This window comes from Parasteatoda tepidariorum, chromosome 6 (assembly GCF_043381705.1).
Source record: "Parasteatoda tepidariorum isolate YZ-2023 chromosome 6, CAS_Ptep_4.0, whole genome shotgun sequence".
In the NCBI taxonomy this organism is placed as follows: domain Eukaryota; kingdom Metazoa; phylum Arthropoda; class Arachnida; order Araneae; family Theridiidae; genus Parasteatoda; species Parasteatoda tepidariorum.
The window spans coordinates 29,118,243-29,140,685 of NC_092209.1; the positions used below are offsets into that span (position 1 = coordinate 29,118,243).

Consider the following 22,443-nt stretch of genomic DNA (forward strand, 5'->3'; position numbering starts at 1 on the left):
TTAGGTTTTAACTCTTATAAGAATATACATATTTTTTTCTGTTAATGTACAAATATTTTTCCGATGTGTTTTGGATATTCCTTCTCTAATAAAAAGAGATACCATTTTGTTTTCGGTTGTACAAGAAAGAAGATCAAGCATTTTTCTTTTTTAAATTTAATAAGCCACATTAAAGAAGGAACGTTGCAATGCTACACGCTACATTAACGACGTCTCCAGAGTAACTGAATGACGGTTCATATAGAAATCGCAGGTATGTGTCTCATACAACAACGCCCCCTATAGTTCGTTGCGATCGCGAATAGATCAAACATGCTAATTTATTACAGCAAACGATATTTTAAGTAACGAAAGCAGACACAAAAATATTCTCTCTGAACAAACTAACCTTCTTTTTGACTATGGACGCCATTGGCCAGGGAAACGGGGGATATAAATCTTCCTTAATAATTAGAAATCTCTTAAAGTCCCCCTTAATATTTAAGAAAATTATAAATTGTCACAGATATAAATTCATCTAAGTTAATAACGAGAAAAAGATTTTTAAAAAAAATTTAAAATATTTACAGGCAATATAGAGAGCTATTGAGACTGCAATCGTGTGTCGTTGGGTAGACGGAAAAAAAGGTACGGAAAAAAAGGTCCCGGTAAAAAAGGTCCCTGGAAAAAAAAGGTACGGAAAAAAGGGTCCCTGGAAAAAAAGGTCCCGGTAAAAAAGGTACCTCTATAGGGAAAATCTGTAGGGATATTTCCCCTCTCGCTTTCTGGACAGCATGAATGCTTCTCGCTGTTTCAATGAATATTCTTTTTATTTGTAATAATTCAGATTAGATCATTGAGGTAAGGAGAAGGGTAAGGGGGGGGGGGACTTATAGGCTGGTTGTACTACGCTTTTTTTTTAAATTTTATTTCATTTATTTATTATTCTTTGATTATTTTTTAAAGCGGGAAGATACTATTTAAATTTTTCAATAATGTTTTACTCTTTTTTGTAATTTTTTAAGTGAAAAATGTGTTATTTTCTACGGTTCTGTGCTATGTTATCAATTGTAACTTATTAACCAAATAAAAAAAAGCGAAAAATGAAAGAAATAACATGCAAATACCCGTCAAAAAATTTCTATTAGAAGCGTTATAAGCGAAACACATTAATTTTACTCCCCCTCCCCTAAAAGTTTCATGTAGCCTGATAACACTTTTTCAATAGATAAGAGTCAAGATTCCCGGTAGAATCATGATCTTAGAAAATAAATAAACAATTTTATTGAACATTTTCATATTTAATTAACTTTTTAAGAATAAATGCATAAATAAGAAACAAAAGTTGGATAAAAAACACTTTAAAAACGCTCGACGCGAAAAAAAAAAAAAAAAAAAAAAACCATGCAGAAAACCAAAAACCCGAAAAAAAAAACCAAAAAAAACGGAACAGCAAAAAGCGCTTCAATCGAATCTTCTCATTTCAAATATTTTCCCTACACAGGTACCTTTTTTACCGGGACCTTTTTTTCCGGGACCTTTTTTTCCAGGTACCTTTTTCTTCCGGGACCTTTTTTTCCGTACCTTTTTTTCCGGTACCTTTTTTTCCTAGAACCGTGTCCTTGAATCTCGTCTTCCTCAAAAACTGGTCCCCTATGAAGCCAATGTTTTTACCTCTCAAAATGTGGGGGAAAGAGGGTAGCCACAAACTAGATCTAGTCCCAATATTTCAGTCAAGAAGTTAAACTTGTGAAATATTTGAACAGCCCTTTTCTTGAATAAATTATAAGTTTTTATAAAAACAAAACGGATTTAAATTTAAAAATCATTTCAATTTAAGGAATTAAGCAAAAAAAAAAACAATAATAACCGAAAATAAACAGGAATAACAACAAACACAACAATCTACAATGCAAAAAGCTCCACATTTTAAATTAAATAATATTATTAAAATCCTGAAAATGTACATAAAAAACAGCGAATGGTTAGGGTTAATCTAGACAAAACAGGGGTCTGTCCAGACATTTTGTGAAAGGTCCGTTTTTCGTGAAATTGTGAAAAAATTACTCACATTCTTTCAACCAGGGTCCGCTTTTATGAATGCGTGCAAATAGGGTCCGTTATTGCAAAAAAAACTTTTTCAAGGAGTTTTTAAATTGTAAAGACATACAAGATTATGCTCAACACTGTAAAATTATAATTAAAAAAATTAAATTTTAAAAAATAAACAACAAATGCTGCTTCTAAATTAGAGATGCAACATACAAATATGTATTTGATATTTAGCCTATACTGCTGAAAGCAGAATATTAACGGACGTTAACCCACAGGAAACTCTCCATCCCTTTAACGGACGTTAACCCACAGGAAACTCTCCATAGCAAATTTTGTTATAACAAATTATCAATTTAAAGTATAGAAAAAAGTGAAATCAATTGAACTAAAAGTACACCTCAAACCACGGAAGTTTCGAATATCCGGCCATTTTGCATTTTTTTTTTCAATATAATCAGCATTTGAAATTTTATAGTTTACCCTGTATTTATCTGAACTCATTTTTTTCTACATTTAAAATTACCAAATGAAGTGAAACAGAATTCGCAATGTTAAGTTTTTCTCTCGGTATAGCGGCCTTTAAAAAATAAAATAAAAACTACTTAAATAATAAAGGTAGTAAACATTAGTTAAATGGTGTCAAACTGGATGAAAATAAGTAGCTAATCAAAATTTACAGTCCTGCACAATCTAGAAAACAACCGCAAACTAATGAAACCAGAATACCGCATAAACAATATTTACAACAGAATATTAAACAGTTCCATCTTCCAATCCAATTGCTCCGATTCCGTGATAAATAATAAAGAGCGAAAATAAATGAGATGAGAAAAAAAGAAGAAAAAGACAGGTGAATCATCCTGTTTAGTGTATTCAACTGAAGAAGAAAAAGTGAAGAAAGAAAGAAAAGAAAAGTAAAAAAAGAAAAAGGGTGTCTTGGGGTATCGTGAGAGAGGGACAGATGCGACGACCAGTTCCAAAACTGGAAATTCCGGTTCCTTCATTGTTTTGAGCTACAATGAACAGTGTGTTTCACAGCTCATTCTAATAAATAACCTCCACCTTTAATGGGTTGTGTACACCTTTTTCCCAGAAAATCCTTCATTAGTCATAAAATCTGTGGTTAACCGCAGATTTTCTTTTTATCAACTATTATCACACAATGAACTTATTAGAAAGAACCCCCACCCCCTTGATCCAATATGCATATTGCTCCAGTCAAGGTGATTCAAAGTTTCTTTGGGTAAAATTCCACACACTAATGAAAAATGAAAGAGAATAAATTCTTGTCTCCGATGCAAACGATTTTCGCCCTCTCTCTCGCAAACGATTGATGATAATTAACCAAGGAAAAATGGAACACAAGTGATGAATTCTTTGGAGTTTCAACTTAAAATGCGTTACGCAGAATAAATGATAGAGAGCAATGTTAATGAATTTGATGGACTTTTTTCAAAACATCAAAATTTAGTATAAAAAACAAATAAAAAGTTTAAAATTTAATCCAGAAAAGAAAATACGTATAATGCAAAAGATTTTAGTGATGTAATAACGCATTAAAATAATTTTTGCTATTTAAAAAATCGTTTTCTCTATTATTTTTTGATCGTCTAATTATTATGTAAACGCCTACAGGAAAAGGGGCTTTGTGCATTTTTTTTTTTTTTTTTGCCTGACAAGAAGGAGGGGTGCGAGCAATACGAAATTAAAATTCCCTTATATTAAAAATTTTATTAAAATGCAAAACAAAACAAAAATAATGCACTTGAATTGGAATAAAAGTAGAATTAGGGGTAAGAAAAAATTATAGAACATTTCTTTGAAGATTTTCAGAGATCAAAAGTTTTGAGCACATAAGAAAAATAAGAGACTCCTTAAGAATATTATACTCAAAATTTTATATTTGAATTCAATTATAAAATTAGATTACTACAAAAAAGTTATTAATTAAAACTCGTGTGGGGCTGTCGATATTATCCTACGTAAGCATGGGTGTGTTTTTTTTTTAATTTGCCCCTCATTTGCTGACAAAGGGGAGTAGACAAAAATTACCAAAAATATGCTTACGTAATATTAAGGCGTCTCCTTTAACATTGAGTTTTCTTCCGACCAACTTTTAAAAAATTTTGTAGTTTTAAAACAATTTATATTTAAATCAAGCTTACAAAATTAAATATAAATTTGCAACTTTAAATCCTAAAAATAAAACTACTATTATTTACAACTACTATTATTTTAAAAATACTATTATTAGGCAGGAAAAAAAAAAACGTCGAGCCGTAAAATTTTTATGAAATTACGAATTTAATAACTAAATATGTAGTAAAAACATTTTTCATAGAAGATAGTACGTTATTTTGATGAACAACTGTACCCCCGCCCTAAAAAACAAAAATTTTATCGTAAAAACAAACCCTTCACAGAATATATAACCTTAACTGACCACACAAATGTAAAACTACAGCTCCCGAAAAACACATTCCCCCCCCCCACACACACACACACTCAAACATTATTTCGCATATTCAGAAAAACAGAGCCTTGGACGAAAAAGCTTGATTTTAGAATAAATATTTTGAAAACAAGGCATTTCACATACCTGAAGAGACCACTATTTTATGTTTACAAAAATAGAAGTCTATTTCCTGTTTTCATCAGATGTTTCACAAAGACCCCTGAGCATTTGCTGTTTTTATGTACTTTTTTTTTTTTTTTTTTTTTTTTTTTTTTNTTTTTTTTTTTTTTTTAATATGACCACTCAATTAATATGACTATGAATCATAAATGCTGCGATGGATTAGTGGTTAAGATACTGAACGTGAAGTGACGACTTGAATCCCACTCCAGCTTCTTCAGTACGACAAGTACTAACTTATCAGGGAAGTAGAGGTGGCCTGTGAGCAAGGCTGACTACATTGTCACAATACACCGGTGATCATGAAATTGTGGAGCCTTAACCTCCTGGGCTACAATGGGTTGTAGCGGGAATGATTTATGTCATAAATAAAACTTAAAATTCAAAAAGACACGATTTTAAAAAGGACTACTTATAAAATAGGGGGAATAATTCTATATAGGCCCTAAAAGTAAAAACGAATTTTTGAAAACCGTCGTCTCATACTCATATCGATTACCAAAATGGTCCATTTTGAAAGAATTCGTTTAATACTAGTTTTTAATACGCATAATCAAAATTTTAACGAAAAACTTAAAGAAATTAAAATTTAAAGAAAAATATTCACAACTTAAAAAACGGAAAATCTATAAAAATTATAAATTTTGTATTATTTATAATTGTGTCACATTAAGTAACTCAGACAAAATAAATGTGAGAAAAACGAAGACCAGAACAAGTTATCTCTAACTTGAGTGAAGTACGTCACGTAGCTAATAAACATTGCTTTATTGTAATACAGTCCAACCTCGATATCTCGAACTTGTAGGGAGAGGAGAAAAAATTCGAGATACCGAAAATTCGAATTACCAAAAATCGCATGTTATCGATGGTAGAATAAAGAAAAATGCTCTGTACATACCATATTTACTATTCCATATTTATTCTAAAGAAACTTTTTACACTTTCATTTTAAAAAAAATTCAATTGTTGTTTGCTTTAGAGATGTGTAAGGAAGTTTGTCTGTAACACTTTCTAAGTGGACTATAGCTTTAAGTGTCTCCTCTGACATATTTGGCTGCCTCTCAATAAATCTTCTTACAGTGTCCACTGCAGAAAGTGCTTGTTTGTTAGTAACATTGGGTGGTAAATCTTCGATTTCCTCATCCTCTTCTTCTGATAGTTCACAAGAAGCTTTCGTTTGAGCGATGATATCATTGTCATCACACTGACCACTCACTGTTACTGCATCATCTACGTTTACAAAGTCATGAAATTCCATGTCATCGAGTTTCATGAGTCCGATCAATCTGTCCCAATCATTTTCGGTGTAGTTTTCAGCAGAATTAACGATATTGATTGTTTGACTACTTTCGTGATCTTTAATGAATCCAGCCTTCTTGAAGCCATTCATTATCGTAGAGGAAGACACATCATTCCATGCCACTGACGTCTTTACGTCCATTTTTTAAAAAAAAGTTTATCATTATGAGAATTGGTTTTCTATTCTTAAAAAAAATTTTTTTTTTTTTTTTTGGAATAGTTTTTTATTTTCAGAAGAAAAATCTACACTATTTATGGAGAGAGAAAATTCAAGTTATCGAGGGATTAGAAAAAAAAATTCGTGAAATCGAGGTTCGAGTTAACGAGGTTCTACTGTATTTAAATTATTGCTTGCACTTTTTTTCCCCATCTCCTGTATAGTTAAACTCAGATATACTTGACTGAGTCCATTTGATAACAATAATGAAAGATAAAATTTACTAATTCATTTATACTTCTTAACACTATGCAAAAAACTTGTGGTTCACTTAAAATAAAAAAGATTCACTAACAATACTTTTAATAAGTTAGTCTTATCTTAAAAAAATACATAAATAAACGATAGCTAAATAAAATTTTTTAGAAAATTCAACTCATTGTATTTTCGAATACAACATTTGATTAAAATCATTCAGTTCTTTCACATAATTTACATTTTGATTTACATAATTTATATCTTTATTAACATTATTTAATACACGACACTTATGTAATGCGTGAATCAATCGTGATAAGATCAATGAAAAGGCAAAAGTGAGTTGTAAGTTGCGCAAAAATGAAGGATTAAGGATTGGCTGCTCATAATAGAAACCTTCTAAAACTATTATTTTGATTTTTCTTTATTTACGCAGGTGATATAATTTAGAGCTTTCAGTTTAATATTTTAACACAAGAGAGCAACAGACAAAGGCTTGCAATACGTTGACAATGATTATACCTTATACCTCAGTTTTGTTTTTTAACCTCATTAAGGTTTATTACTTGTTCTATTTTAACATAGTCAGTTTTTTTTTTTTTTTATCTTTTATTTTAGTTTTTATACACCTTACGAGTTTCTGTTAGAATAAATAACTCGAAGAAGTGTCACAAAACAGTTCCGTAGGTAGGCGAGCGTAGCTAACTTTTAATGTGGGCACTTTAGTAAAACCCTTCCCAGGGCAGAAAACAAGAAATATGGATGTAAACGAATATAAGTTTTGTCTTCAGCAGACGATTCTTCCATTATTCGTCTGAAATGAATATTCTGCATTCAGCAGTATAGGCTAAATACCAAATATTTGTATGTTGCATCTCTAATTTAGAAGCAGCAATTGTTGTTTATTTTTTAAAATTTAAGTTTTTTAATTATAATTTTACAGCGTTGAGCACAATCTTGTATGTCTTTACAATTTAAAAACTCCTTGAAAAAGTTCTTTTTTTTGCAATAACGGACCCTATTTGCACAAATTCATAAAAGCGGACCGTGGTTGAAAAAATGTGAGTAATTTTTTCACAATTTCACGAAAAACGGACCTTTCACAAAATGTCTGGACAGATCCCTGGTGAATATTATATATATATACGTTAACAACAGAAATTCAGTAAAATTTATTGCAATTTTTAAATGCTTTTACTTACGGTTGTCAATTATAAAATATTACACAAAGCGTCAGTACAAAAACAATACAATATAGGGGTCGTTCAAATATTACACGCAATCATCTAACGGTAATGGGAGTTCGTGATTTGTTAAGTTATACTGACAAAAGGGAGAACAGATATCAACAACGCATACGTACGACATTAAAATCCTCTTGTTCTCGAAACTTGAAATTAAAAATTACAATCGGAAAATTTTTAAATTAAAATCAGGGAAAGAAAAAATGGGAAAAATATTTTTCTAACCATTTAAGAGGTCAAGAGTTTTGACCACAATAGAAGGAAAACACGAAAGATTCCCTCAAGAATATTCTGCTCAAAACTTTATAAAATGAATGAAAATAAAACGTACATTTTGATTCGTACTAAGTTACATCTTTTATTTGAATTTAACCTTAAAATTAGACCACTACAATAAAATTCAAAACTAAAGGGAAAATCAAAGGGGATAGGAGATAGCGACTTTCATACGTAAGCATGCCATGTAACTGGCATTTTTTTCTTACTTTCCTCTTTTTGCATACAAGGGAGAAGGGGAATATAAAATTTTAAAAAACATAATTAAGTAACATAGAATTTTTATAAAAAAAATTTTAGATTCGAAAAAAAAAATTACTGCTTAATAAGAAATTGCGCTGTGTGGTACGGTCGCTTTCTAAATTCTTTGACTTAACTTCACACCTTGCCAATCAATTTATAAACAAATATTACTCGCATATAACGTCAACGCATTCCCTTGAATCTGATAAAGAAAATAATCAGATAAGTTCAACATACCGTCACTCTTACAAAAATAGTAACACGGAATTTCAAAAAAAAAAAAAAATCCCAATCCCATTGATGTGAACTCACAGATCTTCAGCAATGAACTGGTCAATCTCTCAAATTATGATAATTTCAATATTATGCTCAAAAGGGTATTCATAATTTGTAACAATATATGAGTGGTCTGTAAAAATAAAAAAAGTAAACTTATGGGGAAAAAATTGGAAGTTAATATTTACCATAAATCTAAATCAGTTGATAAAAGGCAGAATTATTCAAAGAAAGGATGCCTCATTTCGAAAATCAATTTATAGTTAGCACTAATTAACTAATTAATTATAAATTATTTCAAGTCACAAATTATTTCAATTTCGTTGTCATAATTCTATATGTATAGGTAAACTTTTAACAAATCAATGATAGTGATTCCTTAGAAATGATTCTTTGAAAATAATTAATTCCCTTTAAAAATTTCTTTACTTCAACAATTTAACTGCTTTATGATCTTTCATTTACTAAAGAAAGATACTCTTCGAAAACTCGTAAATTAAGGCAGACAAAAAAATAAGACGAAATTAACTATTTCCTTTAAAAAAAACTCGAAGTCCAACACTACATGCAATTGAAATTGGATTTTTAAAAAAAAATACATTTTCATCAGAAGGCTTGATGCTTGTCTTAATGGCAAAATTATACATACAAACAAAAAAAGGAATGCAGAACAATTTTTATCAAATTTATTCCAATAAGCTTGCGTTAATGTTTAAGAACCACTCATAAAATTGGTAAACAAAATCGTCTACATAATGGTATTTCCTAAAACATCTAATAACAGAAAAGCATTCTATAACTTTTGAGTACTTCAAATTAATATTATACCCTCAGGGGTTTCGAAAACATCGATCAATATCTTGATCAAAAATAGCAAGGAAAAAAATGTCTAAACTGGTTCCTACCCCTAAAAGGTCAAACACAATCGGTGGCCTGACGCCAGGTGCATCCGTCGGTCTTGTTAGTCAACAAAGGGCGATTTGATATTGAACTTGTATGGGACTCAAGTTACTCCCAACGACTGAAAAATTTAAATTCAACCCAATCGGTGACGAGGAATAAAAGCATAATTTAAACTCAGAAGAATATTGCCAAGTAAACAAGAAAGTTGAGTTATTTTTTTACATTGAAAAAAATAGAATACTGCCAAGTAAGCAAGAATTTAGTGCTTATTTTCTTGATTAAAAAAAATCGGAAGAATATTGCTAACTAAACAAGAATTTTGAGTAAGATTCATAAATTGAAACAAACAAAAAAAATAAATAGAAAAATATCGTCAAGCAAAAAAAATTTTTAGTTTAATCAACTAAAAATAAAAATCAGACGAATTGCCAAGTAAGCACGAATTCAATGCTACTTTAATTTTTAAAAAAATCGGAAGAATGTTGCCACAAGTAAACAAGAGCTTTGTGCGCGAAAATTTTTTTGAAAATCTTTAACAGATACCATGAAAAATTAATGGATACATAAGTGACACTAGACAAAAGATTGATCTCCATAAATAATTAAAAAATAGTACGACAGAAGCTAGCTTAGAAGGGTAAGTAATTAAATAAATGAAAAATAAAATAATCGAAAGTATTTACCTATACATGTCAGAAATTAAAAGCTAAAAAGATTTTAAAAAATATACTGCAAACAAAATTACACGCACATATCCCCAATAAAATGTCTAAAGATGCATTTTATATTAACTTAAAATTATAATAAATACTAAAACGTTAAATATAACATCAACAGAATTAATCGGGAAAAAAATCAACAATCCTTCGCTAAATTTTTTGAACACAAGAGTCTTTTTTTTCTTCTTCCTATTATTTTTTACACACCTTCCAAAAAAAAAAGCTAATTTAGAATTATAATCAATCAAGTACGTGATCAAGTAAATATATAAGTGATAAACGATAACAAAATAAAAAACACAAAGACAAGGGGAGCATGAATAAACAAATGATAGAACATGAGTCATAATTCCACAGCAGATTACGCAATCGTCTGAAATTCCGTGCAATTCGTAAATTTAACAAAAATATCTGCTAACCCATTTCGCACGGCCGATATGATTTCGCTTACTTTAAAAACCCCCTAACCGAAAACAATTCATCCAGTCGTTAGAAGAAAGTTAAGCAAGATGAAAGCTGGTGGCGAGAGTTTTGCACGAGTAGCCCAATCGAGACCTCCCTCTGACGTCTCAAGCGGAAGTTAAGCAAAGCACGTCAACTATGCGAAAGATGCGAAATGCTCACAGGACATCATCCACCGGTCTTTCAAATATTCCGATTTTATTTCACAACAAATACCAAAACTATTAAGATCAATAACAATTCAAAATGGTACTTACCAATAAATAAAACAAACTAAAGCCGAGAATGAAGATTGTTGATCAAATATTCGCGCACGTTTTTAACGAAACTCAGAAATCCAACTCAAAGTCGCTCCTTGGTATGCCAAGTATGAGACAAAGAATCTGTACAACGTCGAATAGGGTTGCCGTGCCTGGTATCGCCAAGCTTCTTTGCGTCACTTGCCAATGGGTGAAAACGAAACCGCCAATATTTCTCGCCAAAGGGAGTTAGTTTCGAGTCCAGCATAGCAACAAGTTGCTTGATATCCAAGGTAGCTGCATTTTTCGCATTCTTTCTGAATATTTCGTTCATTCTTTTAGCTGTTGTGGAATTGAAAGGGCGTAAAGAGTTGTAACTTACAAGAAAGAAGAAAAATAAACTCAGCTTATCAAATAGAATTTTTTTTTTTAATTCTGTAGGAAGGGGAATTTTATTTAAATTAAATTAAATCATAATAGATCAGAATGTGGGTTATGAGTTAAATGGATAAATTATTTTAAAAGTTATTTGAACAAATTAATTAGGGTTTGTGATAATAGTAAAATAAACGTAATGGAGTTGATATATAACTAAAAAGTCGGGTATAAAAGCAAATATAAGTAATTTAATAGTGCATTTAATCTCTTTAATTATAATTTAATTTAAATTTCATATCGCTTTTAGTCGAAGCTTAACTCACTGATTTTAAATTCAGTCACTATAGATCTATTCGAGCATCAAAACGAAAAATAAATTTTAATGCGAAAATAATTAGGAGTAGGTTTGGATTAGAACTAATATGAATATCTGCAAAATATGCATGAACTTTAGGGGCAATCTTAAATTTACTGAGGGCATTTATAAGCTTAAACTTCACTATCTAGACCAGCGGTTTCCAACTTACATGAGGCCGGGGGCCACAATTAAAAACACAAATCAAATGGCGAGCCGCAACTTTACCAAAATTTTTTGTAGGACTCTTTTATGTTTGAAAGAACATTAAATATTACTGTCACAGTTTTACCAAGTTGTAAAGAACAAAAGTATTGAATTACAAATTAAAATAAGAAGTAGATTTTTAAAAATATTTATTTGCATATTAAAAAATTCGGGCTACAATAACTTTAATGTGCACCTGTGTATTAAACAATTAATGTGCTACTAATTGTCTAATTGTTAAGGCATTAAAACTTACATGGTAGCACACAAAATATTCCATGAGAAAATTGAGGTTTGTCTGCTGCAACCACCAGAGAATAGATATTTACATTTTAAATTTAAAATTTACAAATTTGTGTGTAAATATTTTCGTCAAAAATGAGTGGTTTCAAAAAGTTAAATCGAAGAATTTCTTCGAGAAATTTTCTGATGCGCACATGCTAATTATAATCGCAAAATACAAAAAAAAAAAATTAAATTAAAAAGAGCAAACATGCACAATTATTTTTGTACTTGAATAAATATTTTCTTGGATGCAAAACCTGAAAAATAAATTTCTTTGCACACAGAAACGAAGAAATTAGGCTCTTATTAACGAGAAAAGTATTTTAAACCCATGTAGATTTTTTACGAAAATTGTCCGCAAAAAAATGACAACTAATATATTTTACTTCGCGGGCCACAAAAAACGGCTTCGCGGGCCGGATGTGGCCCCCCGGCAGCTAGTTGGAAACCCCTGATCTAGACAAGTAAGGTATTAATTCCGATGCATTTTTGTACGCTAAATCGAATAATGCCAAATCCATGCCTATAAAACCAATAGTTAAGAAGTTATTAAGGCAGTGATTCTGAAAAAGCGTTCTGTGGAACACTACAGTTCCGTTGAACGCTCATAAGGGATCCGAGAGTTTAGATTCAATTAAAAATCCCTTAATTATACAATAATTTATTTATTATGCAGAAGAAAAAAGTCTGATCTAGAGGTTCAACTACTTGACATAAAACCAAATTTAAATATTGTTAAAATTATGAATTTATTTTTTTTATTTTTTATTATTCTTTCGATTAAATGCTTTCGAGATATAATTAGTCACCATACTTTGGTTCGTGTGTTCACATTTGCTAGTAAACTTTTTTTTATAAAATGAGGTTTATCTGAAAGAAAGCCAATTAATTAGGAACTGATGAAAATTGTCGTATAATAAGTAATATAATGTAAAAAGAAAAAAAATTTTGACTTGTACCTATTTACACGCTTGACGATAATTTTTTAATTGTACCTTTTTATACATTAAGCATTTACTTCAATCTATCGACTTAATTTTGATTTCATCGTGTAATGCAAACTAGTTTTTTTTTTTTTTTTTTAATTTTTTTTTTAAAGCTAATTTAGACCTTTTTGTGATCAAAAAATAGGCAAATCACAAATCTTCTCTTATGCTTATGTAAGAAAGTTGCAACAATCCCCCGTGTTTTTCATTTTAGCTTTGTCTTAAATTAAATTAATCAAATTTTAGGATTAAACAAGAGACGTAACTAAGTAGAAAACAAAAGCTTCTTTTTAATTTGTCATTTGAAATTTTAAGACGAATTTTCTTTTGGGAGATTTTGTGCATTCCTTGTGGTCAAAAGCTCATGCCATCCGAAACTACTCGAAGAATTTTTTTTCCAACTTTTTCTTTCCCATAAATTTCCCTTCATTATTTCAAATATGAATTTGATAATATTTTTTTAGCATGTATTTATTTTTGAATTTGCTGATGCTCTAACTACAAGCAAAAATATATTTTTTGGTATGTTTTTTAATAATAAAAAACAGCCTAATAGTTACTAAAAAAAATATGTTAGATTATCAGAATTATATTTGAACTAAGATACAAATTCCAAAAAAAAAATTGTGAAAAAAATATTCATATTAGAAAAAATCATTCATATTCAAACATTTCTCAATAACTGAGTTTGTAAAATAAGGAAATTTCAATGATGAATAGCTGCTTTTCTTAATTAAATAACTGCAACTGCAAATTGGAAAAGTTATTATTTGGAAGAGAGCCTTGTTTCGAAGATTTTACCTTTAATACAGAAAAAGAAACCGGTGTTTCATACTGTATTTCACCATCGTAAGTTATTAAAATGCTAAATTTAACATTTTCACACATTTTGACCTAAATTTATGCGTAATAATTATTAAAAAAAGTATAAAAAATATGTTTAATAAAAATTTTGCATCAAAAAGTTAACATCGGGAGAAGAGGCAAACTTCTGATTGGGCTTAAAAAATAATTAAATAAATAAATTTTGTTATTAAATGAATAAATAAATAAAATAAATCACAATTTTTAAAACAAATTCGATCTTTCCGTTTATTTCCGTATTCAATTTCTTAGGAACGTGACGATTATCTATTTCTAAGTATTTAAGTTAATTTTTTCGATGAAACAAAAAAATGAAGTTTAGCAATTTCTGTGAATTCATTATTAAGTACACGATTTACCCTCTCACATACCCGAACAAAAGTTCACTGTTTCATATTCGAAAGAATAGTAATCGAAAACAAGTTTAAATCCATTTTTATTATTCGAAAAAGGCTACTTTTCGTTATTTTACTAGAAATTGCATGAGGATAACAAAAAATAATAATTTTAATTGTTGATTGAATTGAAACTAATATACTTTAAACGTGATTGTTTTTATTATTTTACTGTAACTACCTTTAATTCGGATATGTGGATGTTAAAGTGTAGAAATCAGTATTCCTATAGATCAGGAGTTTCCAACTTACATGAGACCGGGGGCCGCAATTAAAAACACCAGTCAAATGGCGAGCCGCAACTTTATCAAAATTTTATATAGGACACTTTTATGTTTGAAGGAGCATTAAATATTACTGTCAGATTTTTTATCAAGTTGTATAAAACAAAAGTATTGAGTTACAACTTAAAATACCAAGTAGATTTTTAAAAATATTTAATTGCATATTAAAAAGTTCTGGCCGCAAAATTTACAAATGTAAATAATTTCGTCCAAAATGAGTGGTTTCGATAAGTTAAATCGGAGAATTTCTTCGAGAAAATTTCTGATACGCACGTCCTAAATTATATTCACAAAATACAAAAAAAAAAAAATGATCACTGATCTAGATAATCTATAGCAGTGGTTTCCAACTGGCGGCCCGGGGACCGCATCCGGCCCGCAAACTAAAATATATTAGTTGTTATTTTTTTGAGGACAATTTTCGTAAAATCTCTATATGGGTTTAAAATACTTTTCTTTCGTTAATAAAAACCTAATTTAATCGTTATTAAGAAATTTTCTCGAAGAAATTCTCCGATTTGACTTTTTGAAACCGCTTATTTTGGACGAAAATATTTACACACACATTTGTAAATTTTAAATTTAAAATGTAAATATCTGTTCTCTGGTGGTTGCAGCAGACAAACCTCACTTTTGTCATTGAACATTTTGCGTGCTACTATGTAAGTTTTAATACCAACCTTTTTAAAGTTTTGTATCTTAACAATTGGATATCTGTTGCGAATTAATTGTTTAATACATAGGTGCACATTAAAGTTATTGTAGCCCGAATTTTTTAATATGCAATTAAATATTTTTAAAAATCTACTTCTTAAATAAGAAGTAGATTTTTAAAAATATAAATTTGTAATTCAATACTTTTGTTTTGTACGACTTGGTAAAACTGTGACAGTAATATTTAATGTTCTTTCAAACATAAAAGAGTCCTGCAAAAAATTTACATAAAGTTACGGCCTGCCATTTGATTTGTGTTTTTAATTGTAGCCCCCGTCTTCATGTAACCTGGAAACCCCTGTTCTAGACTAAAACGGGTATGACAGTAATTCAGAGAACTTAGAAAACCTTTGATGCTCCTTTAAATTTAGATGATTCATAGAATTCAAACAATGATTGTTTGCTCGTACGTTGTGATTTAAATTTCATTTTAAAACAGATAGAATTCGCAAAACGCAATTCAAAATCCAATTGCTTCATTTCAATTTTGAAAAGTAAACGATAAAAAGCATTTGTGTTAGTTGATGAAACTATAAAGATTTTGGATTATATAAGATGGATTTAACTAGATGCGTTAAAAATAATGATGCGTTTCTAAAAAAATTTAGTCTATCAAACTCAAAATTTTTTTTGTTTTCTAATAATTTTAAAAAAACTTAGGAACACGTTTTTTTTTTTATTAAAATTTATTATTATTTTTATTACGATTAATTTTTTCATTATTATTTTTAACCTTTACAGAGCCATTTCAGAAATTTACTTTTTTTTGAAAATTATCGCTGTATTAAATTGCAGCATCACTTCGTTTTTTTTTTAAAAAAAAGCATCACTTTTGCAACATCACTAGCTTAGATGTAGCGCAAGAGAAATTAGACTACTTTTTTGTATTTTTTTTATTGTATATATGTACAAATAAAATTTAAAACAACCAAACAGTTTTCCTAAAATAAATGAGCAAAATACGTGTGCCTCCCCCCTTACGCTACACCTTATTTTTTAGTTAATTTTATGCGGTAGAAGGAAAATTTAAAACTGTTATTCAAAACAGAAAACTACGTGATTTATCCATATTGTTAATTATTTTGTATTTAAATCTACGCATCTCAAGTTTTTTATTTATTTATCTATTTTTTTAAAATAAATTTCATAAAACTGTAATTTCAAACCACACATTCAGAGGGCAAAAAATTTGAAAATTTTATATTTCTTTATGAATAATAGTTTAAATAATCGGTTTAGGAAGATGTTATATCGTGGAAGAAGTTTTTGATGGCAAAATATCATTCACCTTCATAAATAATTTAAAATTTAAATTATCAAAAGAATGAGTTCAGGTTAACTTAGAATAAACTATGAAATTTCAAATGCTGAAAAAAAATTTTTCTAGACATTAAAATACAAACAAATTATGGCAAGATTACTTTCCCACTGCGTAATCCTAAGCAATCCTGTCATAATTTGTTTGTTTTTTAATATTTTTAACGAAAAAAAAAATTTTTTTTCGCCATTTGAAATTTTATGTTTGCTCGAGGTTAGCCTGAACTCAGTTTCTCTGTAGTTTAAATTTTAATCATGAATATAGAATAAATCATGAAGAATAGATATAGAATAAATCATGAAGTTTCAAATGCTGAAAAAATATTTTCTAAATATTAAAATGCAAACAAATTATGGCAGGGTTACTTTCCCACTGCGTAATCCTAAGCAATCCTGCCGTAATTTGTTTGCTTTTTAATATTTTTAAGGAAAAAAAAAATTTTTTTTCGGCATTTGAAAATTTAGTGGTTTGCTCGAGGTAAACCTGAACACAGTTTCTTTATAGTTCTCAGTTTCTTTATAGAATTTCTCCAGCTCTGAAGCAGTCTACTTATGGAGAGGAAAATTTATAGATTTTTGCAATCTCTTATACAATTACGTGTTTATTTTTAAGATCTATAAAAATACCTTCCTATAGAGATGTTCAAGGCAGAGGCTAAACTAGATCAGTGTTACAGTATCATTCAATCAATTTCAGTTTGCATCATTCCTATTGGAGGATTCGTAATCTTATAAGTGTATTCCTATTGTTGAATCTGTAATATTGATTGATCCTTAAGAGATTTCAAGTGAACGGGGTTGTTGTTGTTGTTAATTTACGTCGCACTAGAGCTGCACAATGGGCTATTGGCGACGGTCTGGGAAGCATCCCGGAGGATGATCCGAAGACTCAAGTGAACGGGGAGCGACGTCTGAAACATCTTTAGCACTTTACTTTCATCAAATTTTTAAAAATATTTCATCACAAACTTTACCACTACTTCTCAACACTATTGCTCGAATTAAAGAGCTCATGCTCACCAAATACTTTTAGTTGTAATTCCACACCGAAATTCTGAATTACAAAGAGTGTTATTCATTCATCGTGACTCGAAGAGTTTATTTTATTTTATAACAGTCCCTGAACAGCCGACCTAATTTTCGGATTCACGACTACCAATATTCAACTCCGTAGCCTCGTAATTTTGAATCCAATCCAGAAGACAAGGGAACTCCTGGATCAAATAACGAAGAAATTTTGCCTTTGTGGAGGACTTTTTGATTGAACTAACCCGCATTTGTGTTACATGGAGAGGAAAATTACGAAAACCTCCCTCGGTTAGCCTGACGGCAAGGGGACTATAACTCATGATCCGTCTACCACTGAGGATATTTTACGTCAGCACTGGGATCGGTGCGAAACGGGTGCGAAATTCGAATCCGGTCCACCTCATTACGAATCGAGAGCTCTATCCCCTGAGCCACCACGGCTCCAAAGAGGTAATTAGAACTTACTGCAGAATAAATTTCCATTCGAAACAAGTTGATCTAAAAGTGATCATCTTACTAAAGATATAGATAGTTTTTTTGTCACACTCCAGGTTTGAATGATTTATTTATTAGGAGGATTCGTCCTCCTGCTCGTTGCCGCTCGCTGACCCTCAAGATTGCTTCGCAATCATTTTACCTTCTTGACAATTAATAAATTTATAAACCAAAAATTATTCAATTTAAGGATCACATACTTTTTTATTCTCGAAACATATTTAGATTTCGATTCTATTGGTGTAAAATCTGGTACTTATCGAACCTTGGAGCGAAGTTCTTCAATAAAGCCAAATTCTGGTTTACATAAGTCAACCGGCTACCGATGGGTCCGATACCGAAATACGTCAATATCATGATCATTAATGAACGCATATTGAATACGAAAATATCGCGATCGTTTTTAATAACTATAATTATTTGATACGATTGTGTCCCCATCATTATTTGTAGTTTTACATATCAAAAACTTAAGCACCGCGATTATCCCAGTTATTGAATACGATAATGTGAATGTCGATAAATTTTATTAAGGGAACGAAAATATTGAGCAATTTAAAAATAATATAAATTAATTGGACTGGAAAAAATCTTGCAATATATTGTTAAATATCGATATTTTTGACAATACAGCTCGATACTTAAAAATACAGCACTTATCGATTATTGTTACCATTGTTTGTGTAGGTGACAACTTGGAAAAGCAATCACCAACACACTGTCCCTATAAGTATCAAAAATTTAAACCTATTCATTTTATTTGTTTACCATCGCAACTACATCCAATGACTTGTGTCTTGAATTTTTATTTAAGAGCTTAGGCTTCAAACAAAATATAGTTGTAAATCTACTCCAAAACTCTAAACTGAAAGGAGTATTTTTTATTCCATGACTCGTTTGTTAGAGCTGACGGCAACTAGATAGCAATTGGGTATTTGCAACTATTCACGTGGTTGTGCATGGCGTGTTAATGTTACAGCTTTAAGGTTTGAGTTTATTATCACGTTGAATCAATTTTCTAATCTGATTTAAATGGATACCTGTAACCGACGTCACGCGTGTGTGTGTCGAATCTGATTAGCTGATCCACGCGTGACGTCGCTTACAAGTAGTCAATTGAAAATTGCTATGGGTGAAATGGGAAGCAAGAAAAGGAAAGAACACAGCTTGAAATACATATTAGTCCTAGAGTATTTTGTAACATATTGTCTTTTTACATTGATTCATCACATCAATACATACTAGGGCATCCAAGTAAGAAGTGTTCCACATTGTAAAAAAAGTAGTTGCCTCTATTTTCGGTGTTGAGATGAACATAACTTTTTTACAGTGCATGTAGTCATATTTTTTATTTACTTTTTCACTATTATAGTTTTTTATTTATTTATTCAGTTTGAGTGTGTTTGTTTGTTTATTGCCAACACATATTTTCATACATATTAGAATCAATTTAATAATTTCATTACATAAACATTTCATTTAAAAACAAGCACATTTTTACTAATATATTAGCACTAAATCTGTCAAACAATTGTTATTTTATCAATTTTAAATATTGCTTTTGGGAGATGACTGCAGTTCAGCACTTAAAAATGTATTTGTCTATTTAAGAATACATATATTTGTAACAGTTTTCTATTTAAATTACAAAAACATTTTTAAGTACCGAACTGTAGTAATCGCGCAAAAAATTATATACAATTGAAAAAATAACGATTGTTTGAAAAAACTAGTAATTTATTACTAAAAATGTGCTTGTTTTTCAAACGCTTTTGTGCTGAAATACTTTCGCAAGCTTTTAAATTGCTTTTAATTAGCATGAAAATATGGTTTATTAATAAATAAACACAAAAAATGAATAAATAAATGATTAATTTCAGTGAAAAAGTAAATAAAAAAATTTCGCTACATGCACTGTTAAAATTTTTTTGTTTATCTAACACCAAAAAAAAAAAAAATTTTTTTTGCAACCACTATTTTTTACACTGGAAGAAAATTGAATTTATTATTTTCTTTGAGCAAAAGTGATCAATTTACAAAGTATTTAGATAATTATTCTTTTCATGCTTTCAGTCACATTTGATTTACTTACAAGTCAGTCATATTTTCAGTCACATTTGATTTACTGAGTTCGATTTAAATTATGTAAGCCTAATAAGCTGAGTTCCGGCTTGCATTATATAAACCTAATAACCATTATTTTAGGCTAATATGTCCCATTTTCTGAAGACTTAAATGTCCTATTTTATTATTTAAAAAGAATTGTAAGTAAATGGTTAATTTTGGACAAAATCAAAAGATTTTAAAATTGCTGTTATTTAGATAGAAATCGAACTTCCGTTTTCTACATTTTCGGAAAAATCGGTTCAACGTTGAAGCATAATATCGTTACTCTGAACCTTAATAACGTTCGAATTAGCTACAACCTTAATAAAGAGTTAAACTGTAAAATGTTTCCTTTCTTTTTAAATATAGTATCTTATTTAAGATTTCTCAATTTGCTCAACAGTAAGGTTCAACATAGATCCGTATTAAGAGGACGCTATACTACGAGAAGAAACTCGTCACGTCAAATTTTGCTTCCCCTTCATTAATATTTCAAAATTTTAAGTATAGGAAAAAATGAGACCTGGAACAGGTAGTTTCAAATGCTGAAATTTTTTTTTAATAATTTTGAAAAATACTGCAAAAATGTTCAAAATGCAAATAATTTTTGCGGGATTACTTTCTCATTGCGTAATCCTGAGTAATCCGACCATAATTTGTTTGTATTTTAGCATTTTTTTTTTTTTTTAAAAAAATCACCATCTAAAAATTATGGTTTCTCGAAGTTTACTATAGTTTTACCCGAGTAACTTTAAGTTAGAAACTTTGAAGTACTTAAAGTTTCTGTTTAAAGTACATATGAAATACTTAGAAATACTTTAAAGTATTTATGAAGGTGAATTTTCTGGAAAGAGTGTCTTTGCTAGCCTTTGAAAGCAACAGTAAAGTTGCGCGAAATTGTGGTTCAAAACGAAGCAAAATTTCTAAGAGTGGTGAAACATTTTGTATGAATTGGGTATTTGAAACTAGAGATAAAGAGAAATGGTTATGCCAAATCATGTGATTTAAATCAGATTTAATTGGATGCCTGTAAGTGACGTCGTACATGCGTATCGAACCTGATTGGCTTCTGAAATGCCACGATTTAAATAGGAAGACGTCACTAGCAGGTATCCGAATCTAACATCATTTCTACAAGTTTTCATCATGAAATTTCAAAATGTGCTACCGCTGTCCATTATCAGGAGGTAAATAATGTTCATCTATAGAGATAACGCAAAACTATGAGATTGAGTCTAAACTATTTCTTTTCCCATACGGTACGAAATTTATTAGCACGTTAAACCACAATCTTGTTCAAATTAACCGTTCCCTTATTTTACACCTTATTATCATTTCTCTTAAACTTAATTATACGATGCTATAGCTTAACTTGATAGAAAATATGGTCCAATTTCGCACCTTAGGCGCTGGTCAAATATTACCTAAGCATACCTTTGACAACTTCGGAATTTTCTCTCTTTTTGCCAGCAAAGATAAGCAAACCCAATACGATGCTTAGGTAAGAAAATCGCAACGCCCCCTCTTGGTTTTTGCCTTAACTTAGACTATTTTTGTATTAAGTGCAAGTAAAAAATGTAACTTTGCATAAAACCAATTTTACGTTTTCATTTATTTAATAAACTTTCGAGTAGAATTTTCTTCCGGAATCTTTTGTGTTTTCTTTTCTGGTCGAAAAAGTTAACCACTAAAACTCATCAAAAAAAAAAAAAAAATTTCCTAATTTTTTGTTTCTCCAAGTTAAATTTTTATTCCAAATTTGAAATTTTTTCACGTGTAATTTTTTGATGAATTCTGTAATAATAAGACGAAGAGTTTGTGTTTCTTTTATAACTCCGGAACCGTCTGCGCAAGCGTCTTGAAATTTAGTCAGTGGAAAAAACGAGCAATTTTAGCGGATTCTAATAACGGAAAGGCAACATAATAATAAATAAAAAAAAATATTGAAATTACTTTAGTTTTATTTACTGTGTTAGTGTATGTCTTTCAAATTAGGGCATCATTTTGATGGGTTATTCTGTATTGATTTGTTGATTATTTCCTGTTTTTCACCTCGTAAGAAGGATGGGTAATCATTAGTAAAAAATAAAGGAAACGATGGAGAAAATAACTTCTGAAAGTGTAATATTTTTATAAGAGAATCGAACACAATATGTCCCGTTTTTCCTAAAAAAAAAGGATACGCAACTTTTATCACTTAATCAACTAAATTATAGTTCTAAGTTCGTTGCCGAACTTAGATGCTTTATAAATGAACTTAGATGCTCAGATGAACTTAGA

The 22,443-nt window shown here is 29.8% G+C and overlaps 1 protein-coding gene across 18 annotated transcripts in view; it reads right to left on the reverse strand.

The window, feature by feature from the left end:
* The window catches only part of LOC107448298 (TEA domain transcription factor 1 homolog scalloped), a 111,980-nt gene extending 101,063 nt beyond the window's left edge, over positions 1 to 10,917 (reverse strand). For 12 of the 18 annotated variants that reach the window (XM_071182158.1, XM_071182172.1, XM_071182165.1 and 9 more), the window contains exon 1: positions 10,767 to 10,910. The gene's annotated coding sequence lies outside the window, so the exon portion shown is untranslated. Of the gene's footprint in view, positions 1 to 10,766 lie in introns of all 18 variants that reach the window. The other 6 variants (XM_071182176.1, XM_071182169.1, XM_071182173.1 and 3 more) reach the window with 4 other exon arrangements.
* Positions 10,918 to 22,443: the final 11,526 nt, after the last annotated feature.